The sequence below is a fragment of the Lepidothrix coronata genome, unplaced genomic scaffold, assembly GCF_001604755.1.
Source record: "Lepidothrix coronata isolate B3197 unplaced genomic scaffold, Lepidothrix_coronata-1.0 Scaffold17, whole genome shotgun sequence".
NCBI classification, from domain to species: Eukaryota; Metazoa; Chordata; class Aves; order Passeriformes; family Pipridae; genus Lepidothrix; species Lepidothrix coronata.
In genome coordinates, this window is record NW_016690197.1 from 7,868,707 (window position 1) to 7,896,697 (window position 27,991).

The following is a 27,991-nucleotide window of genomic DNA, read 5'->3' on the forward strand; positions in this document are numbered from 1 at the left end:
ACCCCTTAGGAAACTTCTTCAACTTCTAGGTCGTCGCTTTAGATAGCGGGCCCAGGTCTGCTCCAATGAAGCACGTAATTCATTTTAGCAAGTAGTTAATTTTCATTGGCACACTCAGCCACCTGGAAGGGAAAGTATGTGCCTCTTCAGAGCTCTCCTTGCGAGCCTCAATCTGTGTTATGTTAGGAAGGGTTTCTACCTACACCAAATAATTAGCCTGTAGAAAACTTGGGTTTTTTTAATTGTATACAGCTAATGTTTGGCTTTATTTCCTTCCATCTTCCATCCTGTTCTCCCCTCTCCCTTCTGGGTGGACACTACCTCTTCCTGACTGCAGCAACTTGTGGAGATACTCAGCTGGAGGGCAATATCTTCTTAGCAAGCAGCTCTGGAGTGCCTGAGTGACAGCAACGGTCATGTCTGTTTTGACGTTAAAAAAATAAATACAAATTACAAACAGGCAGCAGCCAAATGCACGAAACCCTGCATGCATCTGATGCTCCGGGCGCTGCCTTTCTGTTGTTTTCCATGGATCCATCGTGTCTGTTTCTGCTGTACGAAGGTGTTTTTAAATCTAAAAAAAAAAAAAAGACATGTTGTTTGTATAAAATAATAAAAACCAGGAATAATGCTAAATAAATGACAGATTATCCAACATGCCCCTTCCCCCAGGGCTAAGAAAATGGCAGCAACCGGAACATCTTTCAGAAATGAAGTGAGGGGGAAAGCAAAAGTGAAGGAGAGAGGAAGAGAGAGGGAGAGCAAAAAAGGAGGCAGCTTGAGCAGCGGATGGCTGAACTGTGCTCCGCAAACCACGGTGGAAGTTAACACCGCATTCGGGCTGTGCTGCAACTTCAGCCGGTGAGAGGTGGTGAGGAGACCCCAGAGGAGCCAGTGTGAAGACTGGGGTTCAAGAGAGAGGAGGCACTTCTCTTCCTGTTGCCTGGCAGTCTGACTTCAGCCTGTTTCTTAGATTTCTGCACAGCAAGAACGCTATGGAAAGCTGGTTGCTCGGCTGCTGGATCCCAAAACAGACTTTTTTTTCCTTTTTATTTTTCTTTTCTTTTCTTTTTTTTTTAAGAAATAAAACAAAATGGGATGTTGATTTAAAACTAAAGATGTAAGTAGGGATTAAAAAATGGGTTTAAGTGAATATAACTTGAATAGAAGTTCGCTCCTTAGTGATCCTGGTTTTAAAAACAGCCAAACATGGAGTTTTGAAGCCAGCTTATTTAATTTAACAAAACAAAACAAAAAAGCATTGCATTAAGAGCAGAGATTTTAGAGGAAGAGGGTACACGTAAGGGATTTTCTATTATTTTTTTCCTTTCTAGTAGCGTAGTTGGGATCCACAGTGCTGCAGAACACGTGTTCCTTAGGAAGCAGACAAAAACCTTAGTGTTATGTTCTTCATGAAAACTTGCACATACACTCCTATATGAGGCATAAATAGCGTGTGTTTTTTATACTGAAATATATGCACCCATAGAATTGAAGGGGTTACCTGGCCTCCTGTTTGATTTGTTTGGTCTCCGAGTAAAATAGCAGTGGGAGCCAGTGGCCCCAGCCAGGTGCTTCTCCCCACCACTAACCCATCTGATGTTTGTAAGTGTCATGTTTCCTAGTGTTTATTTGGATAATTTTTCTATTTTTTACAGTGATGTTGTAACACAGAAAACTATCAGATCAGAACCTCAAAAGCTGTAGCTGAAGGACTCTTGGCCACCTCCCTGTGTTACCTCTGGGTGTTAGAGAATACCTCATGAAACAGAGGGGAAAGGGAATGAGCACATGTGATCTGATGTTTGTCCTTTGGGCCAATTCATCTTCCTTTCTTTTCTTTGCTGCAAAAGGATTTCAATTCCTTTATTCATCGGGTGGGGAATGTTGTAAGTGTTTTGTTGACCTTACCAAGGAGGGAGCCTAGCCCCAGGAGGAAAATGGCCTTTCTGGCAGACCTGATGGGATTTGTCTTGACCAAGGGAAGGCATCGCTTGCAGAAGTTGAGATGAGCTTTTACCTGCATTTGTCTACCCCTAATCAGGTTTTTGGATCTTTAGAGGGAGTTAAAATGATTGCCTTGACAGCATCGGCAACCTTTTTGCAGACTACAGAAAAGAAGACAATTTGGAATTTTAATGCTTATTCGACAAAATGCAGAAAATAAAAGCTGTTGCACAAAGCGGAGCTGTCAATTTGCAACAGATAGCACTCTGCTCTCTTTGTTAGAGAGGTGCTATCCCATACCAGGATTAGATGAGCCAACCCCTGATGAAGGAAAAGACCATCCAGACCTTTCCAGGTTTGTTTAAGAAAACACCCTTTTATTCCTCCCTCCACTATCCAAGGGAGGAGTGCGGGGATTGAACTCATGGGGGGCAAACACTAGATTTTATTATTTCAAAACATTCTTAAAACAGCACTAAGCCAGTGAGTGAAGTGGAAAAGTGAAAAGCCTTGATATTTTAATCAGACTTTTTTTAAGCCACAGAGAGCAAACAGATTACAATTATGCCATTTAAAAAAGATAAATACAAAACATTATGCATGCCTTCTTTTGGTCTGATCTTCCTTGTCTCTACCTGATGATTATTAATAATTAAAAAAAAGAGAACCCTCTGTATTTAGTATATGCATCTTTCAGAGAAAATTTTAAAAGAACAGAAATGTTGGTTTTTTGTTTTTGCACAGTCTTGGAGACAAATTATTTCGGATTTTTTTCGTTTGTTTTGTTTCCTTTTAAGTTAATGAGAACCTTAGCTTGGTATGGCCATTATCAAACACAGCTGTACACCTTTAGCATTCTTAATGTTCTCTTATGGGGCTAATGTAAGCATCTATATAATATATATTATAAATATCACATTTTAAACAGGAAATGGAAGGCATTTGATGCAGAATTTTTGCATGATATAGAAATAATTAAAGTTAGCTAGTGTTTGTTTGTTTGGTCTGAATGTTGGTAGAACCTTCATAGCTTTGTTACAATGAAACCTTGAACTGAAGATATTTAATAAAATAACATTTAAACAGTGTAAAGTTTGGAGTGTCACATTATTGTCTTAAACCATGTAACAATGGTACTTCTGGGATAAGAATCAATTTATAGAGCTTTCTGTGTGTGTGTGTGTGTGTGTGAGTTAATTGTGTGATTTAAAAATGTAATTTTAGAAAAGGAGAAAAAGTTAAGTGGTACCATACCTAAAAGGAGGGGGAAAAATGCTAGCATTAAAAACAAAGGGACAACAGACCCTGTTAAAATGAACTTAATGGCGTGTCCCTGACAGACCAGGCATAACAGGGAAATGTTGCTTTTGTTCCCAATAGCCTGATCCTCGGCAAATCTATGCTGTTACTTCCTTATTTGTTTTTCTCAGCAATATTTCAGACTCCTTGTGGGAGAAGCCCTCTTGCCGTTAGGTTTGCCTGACGTAAACCTGCTGATCTCAAGTTGGGTGGCTTATTTATTTCTAACCTAGTGTATTTTGTGTCCTGACTGGGACGCTTCTGCAGAGGCACAGATCAGCCACTCAACTGTACAAATTTGTCAGGTCTAGCAGCATAAGCATCATTTCCCAACAGGTTAAAAGTTAGTTGGTTTTAGCCTGGTTTTGTTTTTATACTGCCTCTTGTTATTAGCATTTTTTTTATGCCCTGCTGGGTAGGCTTTGTTCTACTCAGGCCTTTGCTGCTTTGCCATTTTTCTTTAATTTTCCACCTATCAGAGCTCACACTGCCCTCTAAAGGGTAGCTGAGTGAGCGGTGAGCCTGCTGCAGGTGCTGCCCTTGCCCGGTGCTGAGCCCCTGCCAGGCTGTCGGCAGGGACAGAGATGCTCAGGTGCTTCTCTGCATCTCCTGCTACCGCTGGCCTTGTGTCTGGCACGGTGATTGCTGGGGTTGCACTGGGGGCACACGTCTTGTTTTGGTACCGGCTGCAGCGAAGGCTGAGGGGCTCCAGCCAGCACTTGAGTCCCCCGTTTGGCAGGCCTGGCTGGCCTCCACTCCCCTGAGCTTTTCCCAGGTGTATCTGGGAAGCACTGCAGGTGGGAGGAGGTGGCTTTGCCTTATCACAGAAAGCAACTTGGGTGTACTTAATCCCCTTTAACTGCAGCAATTACCTAGTAAATAGGTGTCAGTTGCTGCTGCTTAAGGAGATGATTACTTCTGCTGCCTGATGAAACAGGAGGAAAATTGTCCTTAGTGTTTAAAGGGAGAAGGTAAGAGTTTTACAGCCCGTTTCACTGGGACAGAAGACAATCTGTTCGTGCCCAGAAGAGATAGCTCCTGCTATTACAGCAACAAAGAGAGGTTCTGCTATCGTTTCCGACATGCAAGGCAGCATCATTCATCAGGTAAGGTCTCTCCTGAAGCAGTTAATCCTATCTAATGATCTTTGAAAAAACGTTGCAGTATGATCTAATAAGCACTAGGAAGGTACTCATAAAATTCGTGATGATCTCCCATGTTCTTAGAAGCTCTTTTAAGCAAGACAAGAGTAATTTAAACACTTACTGAAAGCACAATAGTCAGACTAATGCTCATGTCAAGAATATTTATGTAGCGTATATATGGGGTCTGTTTTACCTCTTCTTATGTTTTAGCTGACAGCAGGCTTTGGGAATGGTACTTCCCTGCAATGTGATAGCTCCAGTATTGAGCTATCAAACAGGGATGTTCCTAGAAACTTACTTTCCAGTATGCCATAGCTGGTTAAAATCAGCTCATCCTATTAGATGGAGTTTTGCCATTTTCCTACCAAAGAGAATGGTCTGAGCATGGTTTTCGAAGTTCCCTCTCTCCCAATTTATGCACACACGTGCTTGTATACATAGGTGAGTTACTCTGTGGGAGACCTATGACTGATGGTAGCTTTTATTTAGGCCCAAATCAGATTTCCTTTTAAACTAGGATTGGTCTGCTCTCACTCGCTGGGCTAGTGGCACAAAGGTCTGGTAGGATGCTTTTATGCTATAGTATCCATGAGATGCACGGAGAAGCATGAGCAGAACTAGACCCTGAATGTCAGTATCCTTTCCATTTTATTATGGAAATTGTTACCTCTTACTTACACGTAATTGATAACGTAGACAAACGGACAGAGCATTTGACTAGTGATCAGATTTGTGATCTGTTTTTGGTTTTGCTATGGCTTTTGCAGAGTGACTGCAGGGTAAGGCACTCGTGTGCTCTGTGCTTCAGCCTTGTGCACTCTGTGCTTCAGCTTTGCCATTTGCCCATGCAGATGATAAGCCTGACCTCTGTAGAAACCGCTGTGAGAGACTGATGAACAGTGCTGCAGAGCAGCTGGGTGGTATTGCTGCTATTCATCATGGATGATTTTTTTTTCCTGAGTATTTGAGAGGATTGAGACTGCACACTAATGCACCTGGAATGCTTGTTTATTTGGGTTTAGTATGAATTTATTAGACTTGGGAAAGGTGGTCCTTAGGGGCACTTAAAGTGGCTTGAGTGGAGGGTTATGAATTTTTCCCTTGAGATTCTTAGTGCCTGAGAACTCCTCACCTGCAGGAATGTCCTGTCTGCTGGTAAGGAATAGGAATTTACTGGTTAGCATGTAATATTCTGAAGAATTTTAAGCCAATTTATTATGTACTTAACAGGTATTAGAAAACAAAAATGCATACACTTATGGTTTTTAAGACAGACTGGCTACAAGGAAAGGATGCAAATAATTAAGTCAATAAAATCTCGGTCTGAAAGTTCCTTGTGCTGCAGGAGGGTCCTCTAAAGCACAGGCGGATGGAGGGAGAGGGAAAGGTGGTTGTCCCTAGTCAGTGGCAATTTATAGAATTGCCATAATTATCCATAAATGGATGGGCAGGATGACATTTATTCACAGAAAATGTTTTGTTAATGCATCATGTGACTGTATGTTGGCACAGTTGGGATTTGGCTAGTTCTTGCAATGAAATACCATCTCAGTGTGGTTTATTTCTCCTTCCTGTTTCGGTGGTAAAGTGTAATGCTCATACCAACAGAGGATAGCCTGCAAAAACGGCACCAGGGCTGTGCTTCAGAAGCCTTGTTTACATTGGAAGAACATCCTATAGGTTACATCAGTAGTCATAGCAGTGCTACTGCTTTATGATTGTTCCTGTTCCAGAAAGCATTTATTTGTTTGTTTCTTCTTATGTGTTTAGAAGTTCAAAATAAACTGAAAAAGTACATACTTACATAAAAAATATTTGTTCTACTAATGTGACATTTGAAATTCATTCCTTTAGATTTAGCATATTTTTTCTTGTATAAAAAGGCCCAAAGTTGGTATAGATTGTCTTAAATATTTCTAAGAACTGTAAACAGATTTCAGCCTTGTTCATTCCAAAGTAGTATTAATGCTAAAATTGTTTTAAATATAATAAATTAGCAAGTTTTAACACCACCTAATCTTTTACAGTATCAGTAAAAATCTTCCATACCTGGTACAAAGACTCTATTGAGCCTCAACAGAAACAGTAACACATTCAATCTTTATGTAGTGTTTTACTTAAACTTTCCCTTTTGGAAGAAACAGGCTTCCTGACCCATTAAATGGAATATCCAGGGAAAGACTGTTTATGTAACCTTAAGAAGGAGAAGTTGCTTCAGAGAAATGCAATGTTACCAGGGATAGCACCAGCTAAGTGAGATAGGCAGGGAGCAATATGATAGCCTGGAAGATGGGAGTTATAAAGCTGAGCACTGAGAGTGGTTTTTGGAGTGTGAGGAGGCTGGTGTGGGGAAGAGAATGGAGATGCAAGATGGAGTTAAGGGTGTCTTGCAAAGTGAGTAGAGGAAGCTACATAGGAGGCAACTGGAAAGACAGCAAGGACAGAGTTGTTTTGTGGTGAAATGCAAGAGAATTCTTCTCTGGTGGCCTGAGGAGGGATTTGGAGAGATGGAGCATATTTTGGGGTGTTTTCTCCCACTACACATTTAAATGGAATTCTAAGTTGATATTGTTGCACCTGTATAGAGTACTGTAGTGTACAGCATAAACTCCTGTCACTGATTCCCCTTCCTCAGTGTAACTGAGATTTGATGAGACTGGGAGAGAGACAGGAACTACAAAAAAATAATTTTTTTTTTTAGTAGAATATCAAGCTGTACTTTGAAATGCTAAATCCAGTTTCACAGAATGTAGTACTGGATCATAAATGCTACAAACACATGACACGAGGTGCTGATCTGCCACATATTCCCTCTGTTGGCTCAGATTTGCTCAGCTGTTTTGGAAAGTGCAAGGTCTGGTAGATTGGGATCACCTGTTGCTGCCACACTAGCTTTGGGATGGCTGCAGGCAGGCAGATGATATTAATCTGATGTGAGCGCTGCAGCACGTGTTTGGATTAATTCAACAGAAATGCAATCACGTGTTCAAATATGTGCTCCTGGGTATTTTGGCAGCACAGGCCCGTGTTGATGTGACTGCAGGTGGTGGGAGCAGCTGCCTCATCAACCTCTGCTGAGGTGGGGGTTCTGTCAGCCAGAGGCAGAACAGACTTTTGAAGCGCACTAGGATATGAGTGCTCATAGCTTTGTCTGCTTTTCTTGCGTTATTTGATTCACCTGCTAACGTGGGTTTAACAGGTTTGCAAAAGCATGGTCAGTGCTTCAGGTGCAAACCGATCAGGCTGAAGATGAAAAGCGCTGTGTAAATGTGTCTGAAAGCCACGACTTTCAAGCTTTTTCAGCTTTTCAATAGAGCAGCAGGTTCCTGTGCAGCAAATCCACCTCTTGTGTTGCTTTGTTGAAGGTTTCCTGAGTGACTCACAGCGTGCCAGCAATCCTCTGACAGCGGGATGCGAAGCAGCACTTTGCCAACGTGAGGCCTTATTCCCTGAGCACCTGCTTCCCTTTGCTTGCTCCTCTTCTGTCGCTTTTGACCACTCCAGGTCCCAGTCGTGCTAACTTGTCCCAAATGTTGGCTCTCCAAAGTGCGGTGGGTGCTTTCTGCACAGCAGATCCAAAAGCAGGGCCGTGTAACAGCACTCCCAGACTGCCGTCCACCTCTCTGTCCTCCGCTGAGAATAAATAAATGATCCTGTGATGTGGCTTCACATCCCATTCTGGCTTCCTACTACAATTTCCTCCACCTTTCTAAAGCGGCAAATTGCAGCGTGCGTGTTTGTGTTTCTCGGGAGGCTGCTGCGGCGATGTCACAGCGGTGTCAATTCCTTCCTACTGTTTTCCTGGACATCCCACGCCTTCCGCGCCGCCGGGAGCGCGGCGGCCGCAGCCATTCCCCGCAGCCCGGGCCGCGGCGGTGCCGCCGCTCCCTCCCGCAGCTCGGCGGTGGCTGCACGAACCCCTCGCCACGTGTCCGGCTGCGGGGCGCGGCCGCCCCGGCCGGAGCGGCGGGACCCGCTGTGGGCCCAGCCCGCGGTGCCTCCCGGCGGCCCCGCCCCGCTCCCCGCCCCGCGGAAGATGGCGGCCGCGCCGCGCGGCGGCGGCTCCCCCAGCGGCCGGAGGGACGCGCAGCGCCCGGGAGCCGGCGGGCCGCGACCGGCCTGAGCGCTGCTCGCCGCGCCGGGGGACGCCCGCCCTCCCTCCCTTTGGGAGCCGAGACCTGCGCGCCCGGTGGGGCCTCCCTGCGGCAGGTGAGGTGGAGGAGGAGGGCAGCGCGGTGGTGGCGGTGCGGCCCGGCCGGGGCCGGCTCGGAGGGCGGCGGGGCAGAGCAGAGCGAACGGCGCCGGCGGGGCCGGGGGAAGTTGTGCCGGCCGGGGGGCGGCGGTCCCGGGCGGTGGGTGTTTGCGAGGGGCGGCCGGGCCGCGGGGGGCGGCGAGGGGCCGAGCCGGCGCAGGAGGCACGGAGGGCGCTGCCCCCCCGCCCCGGAGGCGCCGCCCGCCCCGCAGCCACCTGTGCGACCGGGGCGTCCCGCCGAGAGCCCACACGGGGGGCCCGCGCCCAGACACGGTGCCCCGTGTGCCGGCGGTGCCCGGGGCCGGAGGTTTCGCAGCCCTGTCTGGCTGCTCTTGGCGGGCGCGGAGCCCCCGGCGCACGGCCCGGAGCGGCAGCTCCTGCCCCATCGCGGCTGCCGCCCCTCGGAGCCCCCCGTGCTCCGGCTGCCGGCGGGGAGCGCGGTCCTGGGCCGGGGCTGCGCTCCCGGCCTCGCTCCGGCTTTGTTTACCCCGCGGCGCCGTGTTGCGGCCGGTGAGGGTGCTTGGTACGGCGGGACCGGCGCTGAACAAGTCGCCGTGCAGCGGGGCAGGGGATGCTCCTGTCCCCTGGTGCGGCTGTACTGCCCGTGCTGCACAGGCGGCTGTCTGGGGGCTGCGTTCAGTGCAGGCCAGCCGCGGGTACAGTTGCGGTACCACGAAGACACAACAAAAACTGTGTTACGTATGGAAAGCTGATGGAGCATGAGGAATCGTTCGTATAGCATTTACCATCATTTAGTCATTAAAATGTTTTTGCAGTGGTAAAGCGATAAATAAAGCACGAGACACCCCTGTTTGCTTAAGCAAGAGTGAATAAACTCTGTGTTGCCTGAATTAGAAGTGGGCAAATGTCACATATCTGAATTCAGCCACAAGTTACACTAGTCCACACTGGGATTCTTTGTGACTGGTCTTGCCAAAGAAGTATTCAGTTGTTAATTGTATGTGCATTTCTCATTAGGAAGTGTAACCTTGCCCTTTGTAGCAAAGATGTAAACTAGAAACTTCTGATTAATTTTTCAGGTTAGGTGCAGTCAATTATCTGTGGTAATTGGGCTAGGAAATTTTCATGATGGGAGAATCTAGGTAGCATCGATATGGTGGGACACTGTGTACAAAACCACTCTAAGAGCCCTAAGAGAAAAGATTAGATGCTCAGCATCAGCCCCAAGAGTTTATCGGTGTGGGTGCCCACACATGCTCACGTTGCCCGTGTGAGCTGGCTCTGCACCTACAGCAGTTAGTGATCCCAGAACCAAGCCCTGTACAGCTGCTGCATGGAGGCACCTGAGGGGCTCCATCCACGGTGGGTTTGTGCAGTGTTTCTTTATTGGGTTTCTCAGTGCAGCTGTTTTCATGGCACTGAGATCACTGATCCAACTGCTGGAAGATTGGACATAGTCACTTTAGTTTGTACTTCACGCTGCACAGATGTGATTGTGGTGTGTTAAGAGCTAGTCTGGTTCCAAAAGCAGGCTGACTCCACTAGACCAGTTTTGAGCCAGTGGAAAAACTGTGCTCAAATCTGGCAACCAGCACAAAATGTTCTAAAAATTTTCTGCTGTCAGCAACTGTGAACAAGTATATATCTCTTACAATTTGTCTTGTCCACTTGCTGCTTTCTTCTTATATTTTTCTTTCTCATCCCAAATTCTTCTTTTTGTTCGTTCTTCCCTTTTAGTTTTTTGCTGCCTTCTAAGTCCATGGTAGTGTTTTCCTTGTTGTTGCTCCTTGAAGATGGTTTCCTAATGGGTCTTTTCTTCCTCTGTTTACTGTTTCTTCAGGCCTTGTAAAACTGCTTTTTTGCATGTATATATGATTTTGAGTGAAGAAGAAATGGAATTTTCAAAAAAAGTGCATCTCAGAATGAGCTAAGAGCAAGGACACAGAGCAAGAGCAGTGGTACATCTGTCCATGTCAAATTTTTCGTTCCGGTTGCAGAAATTACTTTTGCTCGTGTGTGTGGGTTCTCAGACTGGGGTTTAGAATGGAGAGTGGGACCAATCCTGCCCTCCAGTATTGCTGCCCATGAGGAGAGGGGTTCTGGGGCATCTGGCAGCAAAATGGGATTGTGATACAGAAAAACTGAGAGTCACTGTTTTAAGGCATTGAATATTATGTGTGATTGTTTACCAGGACATGAGCGTGTGCATGGGCAAGCTCAGTGTTTGCCAGCAGTATCTGGTAGTGTAGTGATGGTGGGATCTGCTGCATAGTTTTTGCATAAGGCACGTTTTACTGTTGTGATGCTTAACCTTCAGGTTGACCTGTGTCAGAATTCATGTAGGTGGCCTGGTGAAAAAGCCTGAGCCTAGTTTTGTATTTTATTTTATAATTTCATGATTTCTTAAAAAAAAAAAAAGGGGGTGTGTGGAGGAAATAAAATGCAGCTGAGGCCTGAACCACAGCCTATCTCCTCATCACTGAGCCTTGTTTCAGAGGATTGAATGACTGTCTCAGATCTCTTTGTGGTATATCTGGAATATGCGGTGATTCTCTGAGCAAAGCTGCACAGATAAGATAATCCATTTCGTTTTAATTGGCAGAGTTGTTTACATATGATCTCTTGCTCATTTCCCTCTTTTAAAGGAATGCATATCTATCCCTGATTACAGCTCAGGTCAAAATCCCTTAGCACTTGTAGCAAATCTCCTTTAATTGGTCTCATTTAGCTCTCATAAGGTTGTGTTTTAATTCTCGCTCTTCCAAATCCTTTTCCCCAGTCTGTAATGTAATTTATTACAGGATATTTTATAGAGAACGGAGCAGCCTCTGGCTGTCAGCATCCTTTGCAGTTTATCAAATTTCCAGCTCAACAGGCAGCTGCAGTGGAGTTTGTGGGTGTAAGACAGCAGTGGTGCAGCAGCAGCACAGGCAGATGGTGGTGGTGGCGCTGGGCGCGAGTGCCGTGTCTGTCCTGGATTCTGGAAATAATTGGGGTGAATGCTCCTGTTTGCTCTCCATGCTTCTCTATTCTTTTTGTAGCTGTTGCTGATTCAAGGGTCTTTGAGTTCAATTTTTTCCTTTCTGGCTGTCTTTCTAGACTCTGTGATTGAATATGAGTACATCCAAGTTGCTGCTGTTGTCTGATGACAGGCTTTGAGCAGTACAGGACTGGTAGAAGGCTAGTGCTTGGAGCGTATTTTTAGAAGGCCCAGTCCAACATTACCTGTCTTTAGAAAATTCACTGTGACTTTGCTGAACGCAGTTGCTTTGGTTAATTGAACATAATGCAAAGAGGTGAAGCCCTGAGTTTCATTATGGCTGTGCTGAGGCACTTCACCTCTGGCCTGTAGCAGCACAGTCTGCAGGCACCGTGCACTGATGCAGCTCCGCCTGAGCTCCGGGTGCTCTGACATCAGCTCTGAAAGTCTCAAAGGCTGGGTTTTGTTTCTCTTTTTTTTGAGCTGTGCCCCCTGCCCTTACACTGGCAATTTTCCCACTCCAGCAAAGTCACAAGGAACTATGTTCCTCTTCTTCGGCCACTGAATTTGAGATTCCAGGCTGTGTGGTGCAGCAGTGACGGTGCAGACAGACTTTCTGCTTTACTGATCCTACTCTGGAGGCACGAATCTAATCCAGTAGAGCTTTGGAGCACAGTTATGTCTTAAATTGCCACTGAATGATTTACTGGAGTAACAGATCAGAGCTGTACCTTTTCTTTCTGCCTAGCAGCGTTCGAAGGTCTTGGGCCTCTGGCAATTGCTGTTTGGGGACTGTTTTTCAATACAGACACATATCCAGAAAGGAAGTGATATAGATCACTAGACTGAATCCATATGTACCCTATTAAAAATGCAGTAGAAATCTCTAGACATGAGTGATGAATTAATCTTCTGCACTAGGAAGATATTCTCCATCACATTCATGCCTGCTGATATTTTTAGTAAGCTAACTGATTTAGCAGCAAATGTGAGGGGGTTGATAAGATTGTGAATGCAGTTTAGACCTTCTCAAAATATTTGTGGCTTTCACTGGGCAGTGTCACGAGATCTGTTTTCAAAGAAGTGGGAATTGCCGTTTTTTAAAGCTGCCCAAACTCTCCAACAAGGAGAGGGATGGTCACGAGCTCTCTCTCTCTATGGACTCAGCCTGCTTTTGAATTTGTCAAGTAAAATGAATACTGCAAAATAAGAACGGACAGCTCCATGCAGCACTTGCTTATGTACTAGCAACACCAAGATGTTCAGAAATACCCGTCTCTTCCAAGTGTGTTTGTAGCTGTGTGTAACTGCAGCTGTTCTTCCTGCTGGGATTGCAAACGTGGAACATCAGCAGTATTTGCAGCTTCTCTCAGGCTGAAATGTTAATGCCTTAACTTAGCCTAAAATAAGGTACTCTTTCTTTCCATTAAGTGAATGTAATATTTGTCATTAAATACAAATTATGCAGTTAAGCATTAAAACTAACAGCTATTACATGCCAATATTCTTTTTTTTTTTCCCCAGAATCAAAGGAGGGTAAAAAAAGAGAGATGAGTTTTGTCCTCTGCTCAGTGTATGGGGGGGCTTGTGCAGATCCTGGTGCTGGTCCCTGTGCTCTGCATGTGTCACACCACACTTACCATCTACAGCACTTCGTCTCATGTTTTGAGTGTGTGATGGAAATAAGGGAGTGTGATCTAGAGTTTTGGTGGGATACAAGTACAGTTGTACTGCACTAGCCTGATCTGTTCTCTCTCAACTCTGCAGTGCATTATTCTGAATTCTTTTTTTTCCCCTCTGGAAATGTCTGCATTAGCGGAAAAGTTTGTTTAGGGCATTCTCTGTAAAGCAAAGGATAGTAGAGTCTGTCCTCTGCTCTCCAACCTTCTTGTAGCTCACATGAAGAGGCTTGCAGGTTGCCTCCTCAGGGAAGGTTTCCACAACGGGGGAGAGAGTAGGACATAAAATTGTATGTGTTAGATGACACGCCAACAAGTTGTAGCCCTCTCTGGAGATAGAGATCACTGCTGCTTTTATTTATTCATGTATGTTTTTTCTCTGTTTTCAGTCATGAGCTTGGGAGCTGGATTGGCATAACTGATATAAAAAGGAAGGAGGAAAGAGGGACAGCAAAATGACAATTTTATCCCTTCTTAATCTCTTTTTGCAGTTCTGGTCTGCCATCTGGTCACTCTGTTTGAAAGCATACAACCCCAGTACCCTGCCCTTTCTCTTCTCTTTGTTTCTCCAGTCTCCTACATCCTTCAATTCTGCATCAGGAGCCCTGCAAGAATATTACATTCCTCTAAGTGGTTCGATTTGGGAGGCTCCCATGTCAGGACCATCAGATTATGTGACAGAGCAACTTGTTTTCCTTTGATCATGTTTAGGTTTACGGTTCCAGATGATTCCATTAGCCTAATATTTTATTGGTCTTTAAGCTTGTCTCTAATTAATGCTAATTTGCTTGGCAGTACTTCTGAAGTATGATCAGAGCTTGCATGTGGATTTTTAGAGCTCTTCAACAGATCTTAACTCTTACATTTTCAATCACTTTGGTATTAATTCCTCAAAGGAAACAGTGGGATGATAGGCCTTAGCTGTGATAGGCTCCAAGTAGAGCTCCATTTAGAAAAGCAGAGAAACTTGAGATTTATTTCAGAAAGGTTAGAAGAAACACAGAACAGTTTATAAATGTCTATTTTTGTCTTGAGAGCCTCTTACTGTACAACTCTGCATTAGCTCTCTAGCCCTTACCAGTGCTTTAGAGTGCATGGGAAATTTTGTGTCAGAAAGGGCTTTTGAAACAGTCAGTTGGGGTATCTCTTGGATGATTAGAGTTGGACTCATCTGACTACCTGTGGAGATATAAAACTGGACACCAGTGTCCACATCTGAGCACTGTAAGTTCCCTTCATGTTTAAGGGTATGTTAGGGCGCAGTTCATTTTGCTCTGAAGCAGATGTCCACATTTGTTGAGGTGAATCACATTTTGGAAGTTCTTTTTTGGTTTTCCACTGAATATATTAAAAACTGAGAATGTTAGTCCAGATGTAGAAAATGTCAGCAGGATAAGTATCTGAGCAGAAGGTAAATTGAACACCTTGCAGAGTGATACTAACTTGCTCCTAATCCTGGACTGCTTTCAGAATAGCATTTTAATGTCTTCACTATTAATTGATTCACATCAATTTTGTCTCTTCTGATCTTAACTGCCTTTCCCATATTTAGAGAACTTTTTCTGTAATTTTTTCTTTTTAAGCTAATGCTAATATAGTGATTCTGTGCCACTCCCACTTTATTCTGAAAGCTTTTCCAAGTGCCAAGTGCTCCACAGCTGTCAATTGTCTTTGCCCTTGCTTTTATCATTGTCCAACAGCCAGGGGTCTGCTGTATCTGGTAACCAGGACTTTTCTGTGGTCCTGGCCAGCCATACCTGTCCCAGAGAAGTCAGACCAGACCATGAGTAGGTCTTTGTTCAGTTCAAAGCCTTAACCACAGAGATTGTAGTTGCCTCCAGAAGCAAGGAGAATGTCCAAATGTCAGGTACTGGCCTATGATTTTTTTTTCTGTAAAGAGACAGGCTTCTCTTCTGCACAGTCTGGCTTTTGCACTGCTGGAAGTTTAACTTTGAACAAGATCAGGCTTGGAGTGTCCCAACGCAGTGGCACATTGCATGTAGATCCCTGCTTGAGATGAATAACATAATTTCACAACAACTTGAATACCTCTTAATATTTGATGGTCCAAGATGAATGAGGGGCAAGTAAGACTGGGAACTCTTGTGCAATCTAATTAAAGGTAGAAATTTTAGTGGAGAAAAGGTTGGTATCTTGGCTGACCCCTTAAAATGTCATCCTTTTGCATCTGTCATCACCCATGTCTTGTTTTTGTTTCTCTTCTGGTCATCACCTGTGTGGGGGTCTGTTTTAAGTATAGAGAAGTCTTTGAAGTGATATCATTTGTCTCAGTGATGGAACTACTGAAAAAACCGTCACCTTACTGTTGGTGAACTGCTTGTCCTTCCAGTTACTGAGGGCTGCAGAGCTATTAAAAAGAGCAGACAGAAACTAGTGTAGACACTGCATCAATCACCACAGAGTGTCTGTGCATGAGGACTGCTGCAGCTCCCTGTTTCATCAGCTCTGTGAATGATGTGAGCTCTTGCAGTGTTAAGTCTGCTTTTTCAGTGGGATAAAGTGGGATCCCGGCCCAGTCCAGCAGCCGCGAAGATTCCTTTTGGTGTTGAAGCCTGTCTTCATGTCTGATCTGTTGTCCAGACCACCTCTGAAACATCAGTCTTTCCCCTGCCCCCATTTCAGTTACAAATAATGTATTTTAATTTGTTACTTGTAATTTTGTTGGTTTTATTAATTTTTAATTAAATGTTTGGATTCACTCACTGATACTTAAGCTCAAAATGCATGCGCTTTACTTATGGCTGAGTCATAATCATCTTCCTCATAAGCAGAGATCTGTCACTGTCTCCTGATTTAGTTTTGTCTGCAGACTTCCATCCTATCCTTCCTTTATGTTCCTGTTTCGGATCTGGTCGCTTGTATCAAAGCACAATGTGAATAAGTCTGCTTTCCTGACTCAAGGCTACCAAGAAAATGTGCTTTTATCATGTGTTTGCATCTATATTTTAGTATCCTGTAACTGTGCGTGGAACAGAGTATGTTTCCATGGCCCAAGTCCATATAAACACAGAGCTTTCTGCAGGAAAACTTGCTTTGCCTCAAACAAAATATTGATGTTTGCCTTTCCCAGCACTACTTTTAAATACAAATTCCTCACTAACCACACACGATGGTGCAGTGCCTGTGGTAGCAGGCAGAGCTCGAAACTCCTTTTTGGTCTTGTGTTGTGTCTGTGGGCAGGTTAAGAACAAACTAGTGTTCAGGGATTGTCATAATTGCAGTTGGTGTTGAACATAATGTTTCTCTGAGGTGGTTATAGTTAATTCTCTTGTGTGTTGTAGAGCTATTGTATAATTATCTTATTTTTGTTAGTCCTAGCATTTTCCTATTACTGAATGGAAGTACGGTGAAGATGTCCTTTGAACATACTCTTCTTGGTTTGCATTTAAGCTGATACTGCCAGTGAGGAAAGCAATCCAATCCTATAGTGACCCTTCTTAGTATTGGCACAACCACTCAGCAAGGAGGACCAGGAAACTGATGTGGAAATTAAAATAACAGAACAAAACAAACCCCCTTTTTTGCTGTTGTCCTTCTCCAAAAGAGAAAATATTACTTTTCAATTGATCACTAAGAAACCCAGTCAGGCTCAAATGCTTTTATATTGGGACACCACAGAGTGTCTTGGGGATAGGATGAGCTGATGGTATTCCAGGGCTGCTCTCTTCAGAGGAGAGGTACGACTACCTCAAGACATGCCAGATGATCACCTTAGAAGTATGATTTCACAAGACCCTTTGCATCAGTCCTGCTAACTTTTTAAATGTTAGATTTATCTAGATTAGACTTAACTAGCAGTGGTCACGGGAAACTCTAAAATGATGCTGGAAACAAGCAACCTGTTGAGAGCGAAGCTGCATACCCAGCAGACTGAGAGCCCAATAACTGCAGTCCTTCATTGCTGCCTGTTCTTTTCCACTTTTAATTGGAAACTGGATTAGTTTTTATACAGCTGATTTCTCATAAGGGGAAAGATTGAAGAAATAGTAGTGATATAGTTTGTGAAGAAGATGCCTCTAGGGGAAGAGTGAAGCAGTTGCTTTGATCAAGGTGCAGACCAACCCTGGGGTCACAGGAAAAATGCAGGTCTCTGATAAGCAGTGCTGTATTATCTTTATGTTCCTGTGCAATTTACCAAAAAGACATGACAAATTATGTCAGAAAACTAGTTACATTTTTATGGAATGGTTCTTGGTTTTGTTTTTTTTTTCCCCTATCTTGTTAAAAGAAACCAAAACAAACAAGAAATGTTTCTGTGTTTTCCTCAACATCTTTTCTTAGCACCCTGGCACCAACAGTCTGACCCATGATACGATTCTGGACAGCTCTTTAGGAACTGAAATTGTTGTGAGTGCTCAGGCCCTTCCTGCAATTACATCTTCCTGAAATGCATCCTGTGCAAGGGTGACGATCAGCTACAGGCAGTGCTGAAAGACAAGGCAGTGGAAATTTATACAGTGTCTGCACTGGAAGCAAGGCTGTTCTTAAAGGATATGTCTGTAAACTGTTTGGGTTTAAAGTCTGTATTGGGTACTTTTAAAAATGAGCCAACCTAAAAAAAAAAAAAAACCAAACACATCTTCATACAGATGAAGGGTGTAAGCCACAAATGCAAGATGCTGTTTTTCCCCCTGTCATAAGTTTTCCCCTGGAGAAAGCATTGGATGGGGATGTTGTTTGGCCTTCATGGGTTAGTGATTTCGGAACCTCATGCTTGATCTGTCAGGATGGGACTGAGGACACCAAGCTTGAAAATGAGTGTTGAGAGCTCTGCTCATTTTGTCCTGTCTTCACAATTCCTTGGCACTGGTGTTATTCAGGCTCTGCTACCAGCTTTCTGTTGGGATATTGTAACTTTTCCAAGGGCTGTATGGAGTTCCATCCTCATTTTCAGTTGTGACCTTTTACCACAGGTAAAAGTACCTGTACCATGTACCACAGTGTAGTTGTGAAACTGCTGACAAAGCTGGGGAGGTGGTTGCAAGGCTTGTGAGCACAAATGCCAGGACTTTTGTGATAGCCAGAATGAGGGACCTGTGAGCCAAATGAAATGGGACTGACCTTGTATGCACAGACATTAGGATATAACACACAACCATTAAAATTTAAATTTCCTAAAATTAATCATCCTTAGGTAATACTTGTTAGAAAATCTTATCTAGCTTGATTCCATCTGTCTTGAAGGAAAAGGAATGAGATTCAGGAAGAAATTTTATTTTTTTTTGTGTGAAGTTATGGGAACAAGCTGACTACTGCAGTGAAACCCATCCTGTGAATGTGAGGAGACTTCTTATCCCTTTTTTATGCCTCTAAGACCAGCTCCACTGGGGCTGCAGAAATGGAGATCAGTGGGGAATACAAGAAAAAAGTGTAAATTAGTTTTGACTAGTACAGATCTGAATCTAGCTTTGAGTTGTTAATACTGGTGCAGAAGACTCTTTGTCCTATCACTGTCACCCAAGAGCATCTTATACAGGGATGAGGAAGTGTCACACAAAAATTCTTGGAAATGTTTGCTAATTTTTATTGGGTTTGGAAATAGCAAATTCTAGGAAGCAGTACATGAGAGCAGTGAGTGCCATAGTTCTTCCTCTGTCACAGTTGCTCAGATATGTTGTGTCTCTCCTGGAGTGCAAGTCATACTGTGCATTTTTTTTTTCAGCTTGGCAAGCTTCTTGCACGAGGTCAGCATTGCCATTACAGCAATAGCTGCAGCACAGCATAGTCATGCTTTAAATGTACTAACTGCACATGTTGTAAATTACTACTGATTTTTTTGAATGCTGCAATATATAAGTATTCAGCTTGAGGCATTTTATTAAAGGGGCCTTAATTGCAGTGCCAAGTGCTTTAAAAATTCTGTGCCATTTAATGTAGCTTATGTTGGGCATAACTAATCATTGCTAAGGCTTAAGACCTTTGGTGTATAGTGCATCTGGGAGCAGGTAGCTATGAGACAGAGCAGAGGAATCCCTTTTCTCTTCTCTCTTCAGTAAAAGCTCTTTCTCAACACAAAGGTCTGATTGCTGCTGTTTCTTGTATAGTGCAAAGCACAGCAGTATGTGGGCAGCAAACTAATGCAGAGTGCTCTCCTGTCTAGTGTTTCATTGTTCTTTCTGCCTGAGGCTTTGCAACCTTGGTCTTTTTTAGTTAAAATCTTTAAACAATGGATTATCTGTTTTTGTAGGCTTTAGAGGATTTGAAATAGCAGTCACCCTTAGGCATTTGGCTCGAGATTACAGCAATAAATACATTCATCAGAGCCCCCTGGCCCTTCCAAGAGCCAGGCAGTCATAAGATTACCTCTACCATATTCTTCTGCTTCTAACCAGTGAAGTGTGTCAACCACTTAACAATTTGAGGTAAGCCCCATTCCTCCTGACTGTTTACACTCGGATGGTCTGTGAGAAAGGGAGGCTGTGTATGGTGAGGTTCAGGGCACCTACAGTAGGAGACCTTCATTCTTGCTGGGATATTAGCTTTTATGGCATTACCAGTTTGTATTTTACAGGAGATCAGAAACCTCTTTGGAAAGCCAGCATTGCCTTCCACCCCCCCCCTCCACCCCCTCAAAGCCCAGCAGTCTGGAAATTTCATATATGGTTTTAAAATTTTGACATTGGAATGTAACTTTAGTCAATATTGATGTTTCTGATCCTTTTGTGCCAGCTGCTGTTTTTCTGAATGATGGTTCTGGGACTGGAAGGCCCCATGCCAGAGATTACAAACCAGTTGCCACCCAGTTGTGATATCTGACGTGGCAATTTCTGTAAGAGTGCTTCCTGATTGCACTATTCAAACAGTCAGTGTACTGTTTTTCTTCTGTTACTATGAGATCTAAAGTAGTTTACAGATATTGGACATTCTGCTGTGTTTCTTTGGAGAAAGATGTCAGCTGTCAGGAGACCCAAAAGCCAGTTCCAGTAAAAAGCTACATTTTCTAAAGCAATTTATTTCTGCTTAAAAGTTCTGTTCATTATATGACTTTGTACAAGCCATGCTTTGCACGATGTGACTTATTTCTTCTAAAGAGCAGCTTTATCTCAGGAAAGTTCATTGCATAGAGAGATCTGTGATGTCTGAACATCCAAAATCCTGTGAAGATTCCACTCCTAATAGATTCTATTGATTTTCACCAAGTACTATTTCCCAGCCTTCTGAGCTGTTGTTATCACACCACATCAGCTGCTCATCACAATGAAATAGCATGTGCTGGTTGGCCACTGGCTTTATCAAAAGACTCTCCCAACACAGGTGTGCAAATTGGAAAAAGAGAAAATGAGATTCTCTTTGGGTTTTGTACTTTGCTTTATTTTTTTTCTTTTTTCCAGCAAGTAAGTAATGATAAATATTTACACTGTATGTTTTCAAAGTATACACACATTACCTTTGCCTTGGAAAACTTCCAGCTTTCTTTTGAGCAGAAGATAACAGTATTTAAAGCATTTGTAAATGCACTTTGTCACACAATTTTCGTCTTTTTGTGGGATAGTACGTGCAATGATTGCAACATCTTTTACTGTAGTTTTAGTCTTTACCACCACACCTTAATTCCCTTTTCAACAGAAAAATAGTATCACTTTTCTTTTTTTAGTAGGTGGATAAGAATTATGAGAATTGCTAACTTAACTATGCAATGTAGCAGGTTTGTGTCTACTCTAGAGAATGAGGTTGGGATCTTTTTCGCTACTGTAGATAGTGAAGTGAATATGAACTACAGTGAACGTGAATATCTGTTACTGTGGTTTTGACTATCAAACAGAGTAGAAGTGTATGTCTGAAATATATAAAATACCTGCTTAGAATACCCTTTTATGTTCCCATGAGAATTAACTGAGAGATAATGCTGTCAAGGGAGTAGTTGTAGCTTTAGCATGCTTAAGAATTTGTAGGGCTGGTTGGAAATTCTGAAGATGCCACCCCCACTGACCATGCATTATCCTGGGGCTGACCCTGATGTCTCCCCTGAATTGCAGGTCCCTGCCCATTGGATATGGTCAGCACTGGAACTGCACCAGAACTGAGAACCTGTCCTGTAGGCTGGACTCTGCAGTTTCTGTATAGAGGGAAGAGGAGAGAGCTCCGGTCCTGGGGCACCCCGGGTTGTGAGCTGGAGCTGGCCAATGTACAGAGGGATCGTTACAGGAGACGGGAGCTGAAGCTTCTGAGTTGTGGGAAATGAAGGCTGTAACTGTTGGCAAAAGGTGTCTGATTCTAGGAAATTAATGGGGTTCGTGGAAATGATGGACTTGCTGAGTTGCTAGTAGGTTTTTAGGTGCTAATGAAATGGAAAATATTGCATCAGGAGGGTACTGCATCAGTCAGCTTGTGTTGCCAAAGGGGAAACATTAGACAGGGAATTGACAGATGACCAGCAAGGACGGGCAAATGTGGCTTGAGGAACATGAGAAGGTTAGATTATAACAGGTTAGGTGGGAGAGACAGGTTTTGGAGGAGAAACAAAGATGAAATAGCTAAGATACAAGTAGCAGAAGTAGATACAAAGCTTTGTAGCACTTGTGCCTCGGATGGAATCCCCATCTCTGAATCTGAAGACCTGGCTGTCAGAGAATATCTTTTGGCAATGCTGGTTTCGTTCTGTGATTCTTCCACACTGAGAATAACCACCTAGAGTTGCTGTAACTTACAGATAGCTCAAGATGCCCTTGTGGCATATCAGGTGATAGCTCTGCCCATGTGATACCAGTGGGATGATTGTGTAGTGGCATTTGTCATGTAGGATTTTGCTTTAACGTTGGAATTGTAGACAGGAGGAGAGACACAGAGGCACGTGTGTGGATATACAACACCACATTGAGAAGGCTGTGAGAACAAACACTCGTAAGATAGAATGTATCAAAATTAATTTTGCTTGAACAACTTTAATGTGTCTTCCTTAAATAAAACAATTTTTAACTTGCACGGATCATAAAAATACACAGGAAAAATTTAATTTTCCGAAACTTATTCTTTTAATTCTACCATCTGTACATGTTTTATTGTAATTGCTGTAAGGAAGAAAGCATGCTACCGATTTAGGATTATTTTGTGTCTGGTATTAATTGAACTTTTGGAACTCAACAATGTGAGCAAGCGTTGTTTTTGTATTACTTCTTGATGGTGTTAAATAGTGGTATGTGCAATTTGCAGCCTTGAGATACCAGATCTTGGGAGCTGAGCTTGCTGTGTTTGCTAGGACTTTTTTCATTGTCTTTGGGGAATAATGAGTGGGGAAAAAAAAGTCATACCTTGAACTACTTCCTGTGTTTTGTCCTTTAGTCTTCTCTTCTGTGACAGTAGCATTAGTATTGACCTAAATGGTAGTGAAGCTTTGCTAGCATACAGGGAGAAAAATAAATCTAAGCACTTTTAGGGAAAAAGGAAGTGGAGAGGGTGAGGGTGGGAGATTCTGTGAAACAGCTTAATATAGTGCTTATGAGTCAACAATTTCCTTTTGCACTCATATTGTCCATATGGGGTATTTTCTTTTACCTTATCAAGCCAACCTCTTTTTCTACGCTGCTTCTTTAGGAAAAAAGCCTGCAAGAATAACATGCAGTGGCACAGGTGTTTTTTTTATTTGGACCAAGAAACATAGAGCAAGGCAACAGTCAGGAATCCACTGTGGGAGCAGCAGATCCCACAGATGATAGGAAAAATGTTGATCAGATCCCTCTTCTAATCCATCTCCATGTCCTCACAACCCAAATCGCTGAGCACCTTGAGTTTGTATTGACTGCGAAGAAGTGTGCAACTACAAAATATATTCTAACATAATAGCTAATGTGCAAAGTCTTTAGACAAAACAAGTTATTGTGAGTGAATGTGAGGAAAGCCTTTTAGACTCGAGACTGGCTCCCTATTTATCCCAGTGGCATGTTACCACAGAGTCATTGCAGTAGTTACACTTCTTGAAGTTTCCTTTAGAAGTGAAAAGACTACCACTTTTCATTATTGTTTTCCACATTGTGAATTCTGTGTTATTTTTCAGGAGAATTGCTCCATTTATAATTTATGTATGTAGGTATTTAAATTTGGGGGCCCTTAGTGGAGTTGGTATATTTTCTGTAGATCTGAGTATCTTTAGTTTCATTAATCCTGTTTGTCTTGCACTTGGTGATGTAGCTGAGCAGCCCAGTGGTTTGGTACTTCATTCTTAAGGAGTCCTGAAAAAAATATCTGTGTGATCAATGGTTCACTAGGCACTATAATTAAAGCAGACCCATTTTTCCATATTACCTACTTAAAATCCACATCTTCACATTGAAGAGACCAAAGAAGTTAACAGTAAGTTGATCACTGTGCTAAAAAAAGTGCTTTACCTCTGCAGTGTTACAAGGCCCCCTCATTGTAACACTGCTGCTGACAACCTGAGTGCAAGTTTTGATGGGTCTGCCTCTTTTATAACTTTGTTGAAGTTCTTTATTTGGAATAGTCAGCATACAGATTGAGCAAGAAGTATAGGATGCAGGAAACATTGGTGTCACTGCCTGCTGACCAGTGACTTGTGTGAGCTTCCTTTCTGAGGGCTGTGCAGGGCTGGCTGGGAGCCACCTGCCCTTGTGGACGGAAGGAGAGCTGATGGTGGAGTGGGCATCAGATGGTCCAGAGCAGAAAGCTGGGGCAGTCACAGGCTTTGTTGATGGATTTAAAAAAACAAACAGCAAGTCAGTCATCTTCTTCTACCTCTGTCAGCGACAATCAGAGGAAAAAGTTGCTGTATAAAGTTTTTTCATATTAAAGAACAAACTTATTATGCAAGGTGTTGAGGATTGGAAGAGAAACATAGGCAAAAGAAGGAAAACAAAGGCGTGAAAGTCTTTTCAAAAATGTTTTTAAAAGGAGATCTTGATTTGTAAATGGCCTTTTCCTTTTGCACCCGATGTTGACTTGGCTGTTTTGAAGCTCTAGGTAGTTTGTCTGTGCTAGAAGTAGTTTTTTGGGATCAAATGGAAAATTACATTTGCTTGAGGCCTTTTTGTGAAATGTGCTTGCCTTTTATTTCATCTGCATAACATACATTGGTGGAAAGTGCCTGCTGTGTCTGCTATTCTCCCCCTCCTTGACTCCTTAATTTGCAAGGAAGTATTTTTATTTGTCAGTACTATTTCAGGGAAAGGTGAAAACAAGTGAATTTAGTAGAACATACATTACTCTGGAAATAGTTAAAAGGGGAGCAGTAGCTGCAGGGTCTGTATCTAGTGCTTCAGGGAGGGAGTAGAGTCAAGCAAGTGGGGCCATCTTCACTTACAGCCTATGTTGGCAAGGAGGAACTCAGCAAATATCCATCATATTTATTTAACTTCTTAGCATTAGATAAACGTGCCAAAAGCCATGAAAAGTGCTGTTTTCACTGATGTTTTGTTGTATGACCACTTCAAATCCAGTTTTCAGGCTCATCCAGATTGAGCACTCTTTGTCATAACCTCTCTCTAAAGTGCCAGAAGACCTTTTTCTATATGTCCAAAAAGCACAATGTCATTTATACTTGGTTATTGCCAGCATCAGATGACTCAAAACCATGGCATAAGCTTTTGTTATTTCAGAATTAGTGGTGATCTCATCATTGGGCCTATCAGAGACATCCTTTAATTTAGTATTTTTAAAAACTCTTGAATCATCTGGAATTGTTCTGCTAATAAATGGAGAGATTATATGACCCAAGTAGAACCCAGATGGCTAACATCAGGGAGATAGTACTAGATCTCATTAGCAGTACTTAGATAACCATCCATGTTTTCCAGTTGTCAATACAAAAAAAGCTGAAATCAAATAAGAGTACTTTTGAAGATGGATAGCAAGATATTTAATCTATTTCAGGGCCACCTGTAATTGCGAGAGTTGAATTACGGGCTATGTGAGGCTTTTGACTTGAGGAGAGGGTCACACACTTCTGTCCAAGTTTTCAGATGATGGAGGGGAAGCTATCCAGGACACTGATGAGGTTTGGCTTCAGCTGCTGTCAGTAATTCTGGCCAGATCAGGACAGAAGATCCGCTTTATGGCAGTGAAAATATAAAAAGTGCTTTACGCTGCCCGCTCTAATGCTGTGGGGTGGATGAAGAGACCAAATTACTGTACTGGAATCTCAAGTGGGTTGTTCATTGTATTTCCTTCTTTCTGTCAATTAGCTGAGTAATCTTTTTCAGTGAGTTTTATGTTTTGTTTGGCTCATTTTTATATATGCCACCTCTGATTTCTGTAAAACAGCATCATGAAGACACCAGCTGCTGCAAACTTCACATCCTGCAGGTAGGAATCATGTCTAAAGGCAGGTTCAGAAGAACAGTACTCCAGTGAATAGCTAATTCATACAGCTGTTCCCACCATCAAGGGAGGAGTGAATCTAGTATACTACAGCTGTGCTGATGTGCTCAGAAAACCCAGCAGCCCTTTAAAAACCTGTGTATTTATCATCATTCTTCATGATAATGGTATTGCTGGGCCTGTTGTTTCTGGGCCTGGGTGTTGAGCTGTGAGGAAGGTGCTCTGAGCTCTGCACTTCAAGCCCCAGTGCAGGGGCACATAAAGTTTCTTACTGCTGGTAAGAAACATAATCTCAGTTGCAGAATGTGCAGTGTATGCGTTGTCAGGATCTTTCATACTGATTACAGCATCTTTACAAATTACTGTGATTGCAGGGGACTTTCTATTTGTGAAATAGCTTCTATGTAAAAGAGATATTGTTAAAGGGATATTGATGATTTCTTGTTTCCAGTAATTGTTTTAGTTATAGATAGCTTGCTACCATCAGAAAGGGAAACGTGTCAGGGATACTGGAAAGTAACAAATTCAGTTTTGGCTAAAGGAAAAATATTTCATTCAGCATACAAATGAGTCTGGAATGTATTGCTGCAGTACATCAGTACATTGAGGTTAAAACTTTGTGGGGTCAAAAGTAATCTGATATTTATGTGTCAGTTATATAGACAAATCCTGCAAAGGAAAACAAGCTTTTAAGATCTTTTGGACAGCTTCCTTGAGCTTCGGATAGCCGTAAATGTGAAGGATAAAAGGAAGAACTACTTTTCCTGATTACTATTTTGCAAATTTGTCTTCAAGGCTTTCTTTTGCTAGTCTTTGAAATACTTGGAACTGGACAGTACAGGTGGTAGGAACTGATGTGAATGAGTTTTAGGCTAAATTCAGAATGAGTTATGTCTTGTATAATTTTGAAGTGTTTTAAATAACTATGATTCTTATCAGATCACAAAGAAATTATGAATATCACACTTAAAACAAGGTGTTACATTCAGATTATTACACTGATGATAAAATATTCAGTAGAAGTGTCTTCTGCATTGCGGGTAAATGCTACTTTAAAAAAATGCAGGGTTTTGACAAGACTGAGGAATAATGTAGTTTGGGTTTTTTAGGTTTTTTGTGGTATCTTCAAGAACTATAACATAGAGTAGATCTGGTCATTACTTGGATGGATCAGGCAGTGGCACATCTTTAACCTGTTCTCAAATCATGTTCACTGTAAACAAAGTCCAGTGTTAGCTCGTTTTGGACAGAAGTCTATCTGCTGTAGTGTTTGTCTAAACCTTTGTCCTTGTTGAGTAACTGAAGAGAGGTTACAGGCCTGTGCCAGTGCTCAACCCTTGCTCCACAGGAGTGTGACTCAGCAGTTTCTGTGCTGGTCACAAGCATAGAAGTATTTATAAAACAGGTGTTATCTCTCCTAAATGATTAGGTTTCTCTTTGGGTTTTTTGTGCAAAAAGGTAATATTTAGATCCTTATTGGTTCTGTTAGTCACAGATATTAAAAAATGCATTTGCTTTATGTGTTTGGAAACTCACGATATAAAAAAAAAAGTCACATCAACAAGCATCTGTAGTTGATGGACAAAATATTGACACTGTATTAGGGAGTTATTGTTCACTATCCATTCAACCATCAAGTGCCTGTAAATTAATGACACCAGTGTATTGCTTTTATAGCATGTTATCTTTTGGTTGTATGAAAACAGAGGAAGACTTATAAGCAATAAAAGATCTGAAAAGAAACTCTTTAAAACCATCCAAGCATTATAACTGGGCATCTTTTTGCATTTGTGTGTTTGGCTTATGCATTTTCACCTCTGTGCTGAAGTTTCTTGGCCTGAGCTCTGTGCCCTTTTTTGTTGTGGTGTCAGATACTGGCCTCTCAGACAGGCATGACTGACCTGATGTGGTATCATGGTTTATAAATAACTCTAGAAAATTAGGGCATACTCCCAGCTAGGGCTGAGCTCTGTATTTTGGAATTGCAGTGGTGGACTGGGACTGGCATGGTAAGGGATGCTGCTGCCGCGACCTGAGGTGTGTTGGGAGCGGTTCATGGTCTCGGGCTTTGGATAGTAGAGGAGGGAATGGGGAAGAAAAAATGGGATGAGTACATTTTAACTGATACTTTCTGGTTTTTAGTTTTCCTCATTATTCACTCGATGTGTGCTAATTAGTTTAGATTCTTTGCTACCTCCTCAACTTCTATTATTTCGAAGTCCCAGTGGGTATGACATGAGACATGTTAAAAGATTTTTGCATACAGGCTGATGGAAGCTACAGTGCAGGTAGAGAGAAGTGAAGCCATTTCATAAAAGAGTCCAAATAGAATACATTTAGATGCCAAAGGCACCTCTCTGCAACAGCTGTTACTTAAGAATGATGGTCTATTTTATAATGCATTGGAGAGAAATTAATGCTATTGGAAAGTTACTTTTTC

At 42.6% G+C, this 27,991-nt stretch overlaps 2 protein-coding genes across 13 annotated transcripts in view; both read left to right on the top strand.

Annotated features, from left to right (window-relative positions):
• Positions 1–3,039, top strand: part of CAMK2G (calcium/calmodulin dependent protein kinase II gamma) — a 117,554-nt gene extending 114,515 nt beyond the window's left edge. For all 12 annotated transcript variants that reach the window (XM_017806894.1, XM_017806882.1, XM_017806887.1 and 9 more), the window contains one exon: positions 338–3,039. The gene's annotated coding sequence lies outside the window, so the exon portion shown is untranslated. The remainder of the gene's footprint in view (positions 1–337) is intronic.
• Positions 3,040–8,501: 5,462 nt separating this feature from the next.
• Positions 8,502–27,991, top strand: part of NDST2 (N-deacetylase and N-sulfotransferase 2) — a 130,736-nt gene continuing 111,246 nt past the window's right edge. The window contains exon 1 of the mRNA XM_017806878.1: positions 8,502–8,600. The gene's annotated coding sequence lies outside the window, so the exon portion shown is untranslated. The remainder of the gene's footprint in view (positions 8,601–27,991) is intronic.